This window comes from Mastomys coucha, unplaced genomic scaffold (assembly GCF_008632895.1).
Source record: "Mastomys coucha isolate ucsf_1 unplaced genomic scaffold, UCSF_Mcou_1 pScaffold20, whole genome shotgun sequence".
In the NCBI taxonomy this organism is placed as follows: Eukaryota; Metazoa; Chordata; class Mammalia; order Rodentia; family Muridae; genus Mastomys; species Mastomys coucha.
Genome location: NW_022196903.1, coordinates 137,427,291 through 137,434,880, shown reverse-complemented (window position 1 = coordinate 137,434,880; position 7,590 = coordinate 137,427,291).

Sequence of the window (7,590 nt, the reverse complement as noted above, 5' to 3'; positions counted from 1 at the left end):
GGAAGCGGGGCTTTGGGGGAAGTGTGTCACTGGAGGTGGGGCTTTGGGGGAAGTGTGTTACTGGAGGCGGGGCTTTGGGAGAAGTGTGTCACTGGAGGCGGGGCCTTGGGGGAAGTGTGTCACTGGAGGCGGGGCTTTGGGGGAAGTGTGTCACTGGAGACGGAGCCTTGGGGGAAGTGTGTCACTGGAGGCAGGGCTTTGGGGGAAGTGTGTCACTGGAGGCAGGGCCTTGGGGGAAGTGTGTCACTGGAGGTGGGGCTTTGGGGGAAGTGTGTCACTGGAGGCGGAGCCTTAGGGGAAGTGTGTCACTGGAGGCGGGGCTTTGGGGGAAGTGTGTCACTGGAAGCAAGCTTTGAGAGCTTACAGTCTCTGTAGCATTTCCAGTTCACTCTTGCTTCCTGCTTTTAGTTCAAGAATCTAACTCATAGCAACCCATGGCAGCCAAAAGACTGTCTGCCAGATGACTGTCAGCAGAGACTCTCACCCTCTGAAACCATAGCCAAAATAAACTCTTCTAAAAGTTGCCTTGGTCATGGTGTCTCATCATGCATCACAGCAACAGAAAGTTAACCAATATAGACACACATTTCACAAAAAAAGTAAATTTGTATCTCTGGAATCAATAACAACCTCAATAAGGACAATTCATTTGCTATTTTGAATATTGTTTGGACACATAAAGGGCAGCATTTTACTAAAGAGTCATCAAGCCATAGCTACAGCTACTTTTACCAGTCAGATTGCATGGATTCCTAATCACTATTTTACTAAAAGCCAAGGGAAGAGCTCACTCTGTATCAGAACAACTTAGAAATGTGGCCTGCCCTTGACGATGATCCCACGTGACACCTGTGTCTCCCCTAAGGAGCATCTGTAAGTTAAACAAGCTCTCCAGGCTCGGATACTCCAAGCCTGACATTCGCCCCTCTGTGCCTGCTATAGACCTGGGTGTGTTTAGTAAATACAATGAATTAATGAAGGAGTGTCCCATCTTCCAGGGCCGGGAGTTTCCCATTCATCTTCAGCCACTGTTTCACGAAGACACTCCAGTTCTTTGGATCACAAGTTCCCTGTGTTGACTAGTCTCAAGCAACCACACTAAATCTATGTTTAAAAACCTGTTGAGTTTTCTTTCTGTTTAAATTATATTGTTCTATGTGTTTTCTCTAAGTAGATACACAGAAAGAGCTTCCAGAAAACAAATCTGGCAGAATTCAAGATAGTAGAGTCTCCGAACCCTAGTGAAAGAAGCTTTCAAGTTATAGGAAAAGTAGGTGTGGTTTTCCACCTGACTTTAATAGCTGCACTGAGGAGTTTATGTGGGCACCCTTTCTGATTCCATTTCCCTCTTCGCCCACTCACCCCTGCCTTGAGTAGCCCTCCTCAAAGCTTCCTAAGTTCTTGTGCTCACCGCCAGCCTCCAAGAGCCTGTTCCTTTCCTTCATCTATGGATTCAGTCAGACAGCAGGTGGTGACAGTCCTTGAGATATTCAGCTACTGACCTGAGCTCTTGCATTTACCATGTGCTCACTTAGCATCTGGATGGATGGAGGGGTGCATGCATGCATGTATGGAAACATGAAACATATTGTTCAGTCTTCCTGACACATTTGTACATCTAAAGGCTGGGAAATATCTGCCAGGCTAGAAGGGCAGGAGGGTTACATCCCCCTGTATATCTGGAGAGAAGGTCCAATCTCAAGCTGAGGAGACTCCTTCACATGGTATGATGGTCTCTTTTCTGTCCTGTGGAGAGAGAGGGTGGCAGAGGGAAAGAGGAGGGAGGAGGAAGACAGAAAGTCAGAATCCTGAGGTATCTGGGAGGCAGATACAATTGTGAAAAGACAGTAAGTCCTACTTTTCTGGGCCTTCTGGTGATCCCTGTCAACCCTGGAAAAGCTGGCCTGGGGCCACAGGCTGTCAGTTCTTCCCTGCATTGCTGGACAGCTTGCCTCTTGAAGGACATTTCAAGAGCTTCTTAGAGAGCGCTCTTTCAACCCTTCACTCTCTTCCTGTCAGTTCTGCTTGCCCAGCACACAGCAGGCACTTGGGACAGCCTTGCTCTCCAGACCCAAAGCTGAGGTCTCTCAGCTTCGACTCTACCTGGATGTCTGCCAGTCTCCTTTCTGGTAGCTTCACTCTTCCATCTATCCACCTTATCACTTTATTCCCAGGAGAGCTTTTGATGCATTTCCTATGTGGAGGTAGAACCACCCCCTCCCTGCTCTGAAGAGCTCATCTACGTGAAGAGTCTGGCAGCTGTAGTGAATCAAAATGGAGACAGAGTCATACAAGCCTTGTGTGAAACCATAAGCAGCAATCCCAGAATCCAGGAGGCCAACCAGGACAACAAGGAATCTCGACCCAGAGCAGAAAGTCTGTGTCATGGGGATCTCAAGGTTCAGAAAGGAATCAGAGTTCCAGCAAGACAAGGAACCAAAGAAAAGGTGTCATCAACCGGCTGCAAGGCTAAAGTATGTACAGCCTGCTGGATGTTCATTCTTTGCTTCTACCAAGTACACCTGTATTTGTGTCCTTTCTAGAAGGACAAGACAACATATGGGTTTGAATTTCAACTCTCTGCACCTACTCCTCCTGAGCATCATGGGGGAGGTATAGTTAAACACTGGGAGCTGCCAGTTCAACAGAAAGTGATTAACAAAGAGTAGTGTCCTTCTTATGAAGAAGAGTTTTCGATGTACCTAGGCTAGATCTTGTGGGCAGAGGGTAAGGCTTATGATGCCCTGAGTGAAAATTAAGAGAGCCAGTAGGAAGGATAACTTTGAGATAGAAAAATTAGAGCTTGGTTATTTTTGTTAGTAATATTTACGTCTCCATGGAGGCATGGTTGGAATGCAATGGAGTCCGTATTAAGGTATATAATTCGATGAGCTTTGATATCTGCATACATCCGTCACTACGATCAAGATAACAGGCACATCACCACCTCAAACATTAGCCCTTGAACGACCATTTGCAGTTGCAGCCTACCCTCCTCGAGTTCTGCCTCCCACCATGTCAGTCACTGCTCTACACTCTGTCGTTAGCTGCACATTTTGTCTTACCGCCTCTTCACGATAAACTACCACCCTGGCTTTCCTAGATACGGAGGAATGTGCTTGGAAAAGTGGTGAGGTTTCTATGGGACAGGTAGGTAACTGGTAGCATCTCAAGTCATCATCAGGCACAGCCAGTCTGCTCTTAGGAAAGGGGACAGAGTAGGGAAGGGAGAAGACCTGGAGGGTTTAATGAGGGAGGCTTCTGTGTGAAGACACATGAAGGCTATTTAGGCAGGCCTGGTGGTCCACGTGCTAATTACCAGCCTCTGGGGTACTGAGAATGAAGGTAGTATTCATTTATAACATTCAAGTCACATTCAAGTCACATGCCGGGTAAAAAGGACCGCTTCGGAAATCCTCTAGAACAAGGAGTGGGGTTTGCTGAAAGAGAGGGGGGAGTCCTACTCTAACCTAGATGTGAGCACAGATGCCTGAGAGTAGAAACACTTCAAGTATCAATTCCAGATGAAGGTCTGAAACACCAGGAGCAATCCAAACAGCTCTGTTCCTCCAAATCCTGTCATGGAGACTCAACCAACATGACAGAGGCTGGACGGTGGGATCTGTGGAGTCCACCAGGTCATGCAGATTAGGGATGGCATTAATATGTTCATCCCAGGCAGCTCCATTGTCCCTTCTACAGTGTAAATGCACGGTGAGAAGCTCTCTCCTCTGTTACACACCAATAGACACCACATCTGCCAAAGCCTTGATGTCTGAGCTCCCTGTCCCTAACCTGTCCCTAAACTGTCATGAGCAATTTTCTGTTGTTTCTATATCCCTCTCAGCATAGTTTGAACAGTACAAGGCAACTAGTCTGAGACAAAAACTGCCACCTGGAGAGGGTGAGGGATGGAGAACATCATGATTAAAGATTTCACTCTGTCGCTTATCAGAATACCAGAAAACAGACAAGCAAGCATGTGCCCCTCAAGTTAGCTGAGCGAGGGAAGGATCAGGGCTCTCTGTACAATAGCCATGACAATGCATGAGCTCCTCTAAGGCATGCAACTATGTGAGGCTCCTCTGAACCAAAGGCAGGCAGAGCATCAAAGGTCTGCTCCTCTTGAGCAGAGGGAGTCGGGGCCTCCCAGGGAGATTTGAAGTTCTAGGAGGCTATGGCTCACTTTGAGGCCTGAAAGAAAGTTGCTTCTAGCCTGAGAGTGTTGTAGCTTCTATCCCGATTCAGACTTGAGAAGGAAGCAAGCAATTAAGCTGAGTCCCAGGAATGAGCCCTGTCTCCGCCTTGACGCTCGCTCTCATCTTCCTGCTCTGGTCTGGGGACCGCCCTTGCCCTGTCTGCCCAGCTGGTGTCAGCTTGGTTTTGAAGATACAGTTAAGCACCTCCTTGGAAAAGCCCTGTAGTAGCTGGCTCCTGCCCCCACTGTCCCCAGCCGGAGGTTTCAGCCAGCTCCTCTAATGAGGGAGTATGTTGACTTGTTCTCAAGCCTTTCTGCATGGGAGGCAGGTTTCTCACAGTCAGATGGTAACCTGAGAGGTTCACTCCTACCACAGTGCACCATGGGTTTTTCTCAGTGAAGGGTAACATGGGAAAGTTCTCTTTAGGAAGGAAATCTGACTTCCTAGAAATAGAAGGCTCCCCTCTCATTTTCTCCAGCTTCCCTAGGCCAGTACCCCTCTCTAACTTCAGGGCTTGGAGAACTTGGTAATCACATATGACAGTTGCACATTGTCCTCAGAGTATCTTCTGCAAGCCCCAGGCCTCAAGGGCTCCCAACTGACAGTTTTCCTGATTGACAAGATTGCTCCAAAAGGAGGGGCTGGACAGAAATGGCAGGGTTATGGCTGAGGCTGAAGGACCAGGGCAAATGGGAGATTTAGCGATGTCAGAACAGGATTTGTCAATTGGATCTACATCCCTGTCTAATATATTAGCAGGAAAACAAGAGCCATGTGCAAATGCAACAACATTGAAGACAAAGGAAGACTCTTGAAGATGAGTTGGAGACACCAACATTTACCATCACAGCCCCAAGCCTGGGCAGGCTTCTGACATGAGTATGTAAACTCCAAAAACAACTGTGTCCCTGGCATGGTGAGGCATGCTTTTAATCCCAGCACTCAGGAGACAGAGGCAGGTGGGTCTATGTAAGTCCTAGCCTAGCCTGCTCTAGATATCACACATTGAGTCCCAAATGAGCCAGGGCTACAAAGTCAGATCCTTTCTCAAAATGGAAGGAGAGAGAGAGAGAGAGAGAGAGAGAGAGAGAGAGAGAGAGAGAGAGGCAGAGACAGAGAGACAGAGAGACAGAGAGACAGAGAGACAGAGAGACAGAGAGACAGAGAGGCAGGTGGGTCTATGTAAGTCCCAGCCTAGCCTGGTCTAAATATCAGACATTGAGTCCCAAATGAGCCAGGGCTACAAAGTGAGATCCTCTCTCAAAATGAAAGGGAGAGAGAAAGAGACAGAGACAGAGACAGAGACAGAGACAGAGAGGGACAGAGGGGGGGAAGGGAGGGAAGAAGGAAGGAAGAAAGGAAGAGAGAGAGAGAGAGAGAGAGAGAAAGAAAGAAGGAAAGAAAGAAGGAAGGAAAGAAGGAAAGAAAGAAAGAAAGAAAGAAAGAAAGAAAGAAAGAAAGAAAGAAAGAAGGAGAAGGAAAGAAAGGGAGACAGAGGGAGGGAGGGAAGATTGTCTCCACCACTCTCTTAAGAATAAGTTAGGTCAGGAGCAAGAAAATTTGCTCTAGAAAATGTATACTGTTGTGTTTTTATTTGTTTTTTATTCTCTCTGCTACCCCAGAGTCTTGTCCATGATAACAAGGACTTACCTTCGCAGTCGATTTATCCCCAGCTCTTTCAGAGCACTGTTTGTCTGCATGGCTCCTGGCTTTTAAAACACTTTTTTAGAAAAGGATTTTATTTTAATACAGTAAATACAAAATGCAATAAAAACAAAACTAATTTTTATGACATGTGAGGATTTTTGTTGTTGTTGTTGTTGTGTTGGTTTGGTTTGGTTTAGTTTGGCAAAGATACAAGCTTTTCTAAGGTTTAATAATACCTAAAAAAGATTTTTGTTGTTAGGGTTGTGGCAATGCTAATTTGCTATATTGATTTCTCTGAGATGTCCCTGAGCTACAAATTGACATTAATTATTAATGGCCCTGATAGGTTCTATATTAAGAGAAATTTTTCCATTAAGTCATAATTCAGTAGCTCAACACTTTCAAAACACAATGCATGGATGATCAGAGGGATAGACGTGTCCTAGATGTAACAGCATTAGAGAGAGCATGGGAAGTCTACCCTGATGATGAGGGGAGGCGAGCTGAATGCAACTGGCTGGAGGAAAGAAACAAATCAACTACAAAAAACCCTGTAAATCATTATCATTAGCACCGTCCTGATTGAAAAAAGACTCGGGCGGAACCCCCAAGATCTTCATCCTCAATAATCAAAGACTTTGCTCCCTGCTCAGCCATCTTTGGTGCCCACCCTTCCTGTTTGTGTCAGTTTCCTACTGAGACAAACATGCTCACAAAAATGTCCCTCAATCTGGCTCCTCCTTAGGGAATACATAGCAGTCAAGGACAGAGAGGGGCGTAATGACAGACCAGATTATCATCCAATCAAACAAAAACAAACAGGAGGGATGAGCCAACTAGGTGCAGAGCCGTGAAAACACAGATCCCAAAAGACAGCCTTACCGTAGAATATTTAATTCTTTTCTTCAACATGGCTGTGGTAGTGTTCTCAGCCCACGACCCCAGTCCCGTCCCCTGCGGATGGTGGAGAGCCGAGGACCACTGTGGTGGGAGTGTGTTCATATATATGAAAAATGAGAGGGTGAATGAATGAAACAAGACTTCAGATGCCTGTATAAGAATAACCGCAAGCCAACCAGATACTGAAGGCCGCTAGCTTTCATGGATGCTGAGCTACTAAATTTGTAGCCCTATTAAATACCTGGAAGAAGCCAGGTATTGGTCTCCCAATTAACTTTTCAATAAGGTCTGCCAAATCTAGATAATATTACTTTTTAAAAATAAAGTGCCATTCAGCTTATTGTGGAATATACATCAGAGAGCCTCCTCATGTGACATGTGACTTCGAAAGGAGACGGATTCTTCAGCAGATGGAGGAGGAGTAGATGCCATTGGCAGAGATGGTCCATATGCTAAGGATGCTGCTAAATAGCTCACTTCATGGGATGGAAAGGTCAGCTCTTCTGATGAAAACTCACAGCCACAGGCCAGACCTACCCCTCCCCAGGCCTGCCTGAGGTCCTCCTGGGTACTTCCCCAAACACACACACACACATACACACACACACACACACACACACACACACACACACACAGGTCTGCCTGAGGTCCCCCCGGGTACCCCACACACACACAGAGGCCTGCTTGAGGTCCTCCCGGGTACCCCCCACACACAGGCCTGCCTGAGGTCCCCCTGGGTACACCCACACACACACAGGCCTGCCTGAGGTCCCCCTGGGTACCCACATACACACAGGCCTGCCTGAGGTCCCCCTGGGTACCCCCCCCCACACACACACAGGCC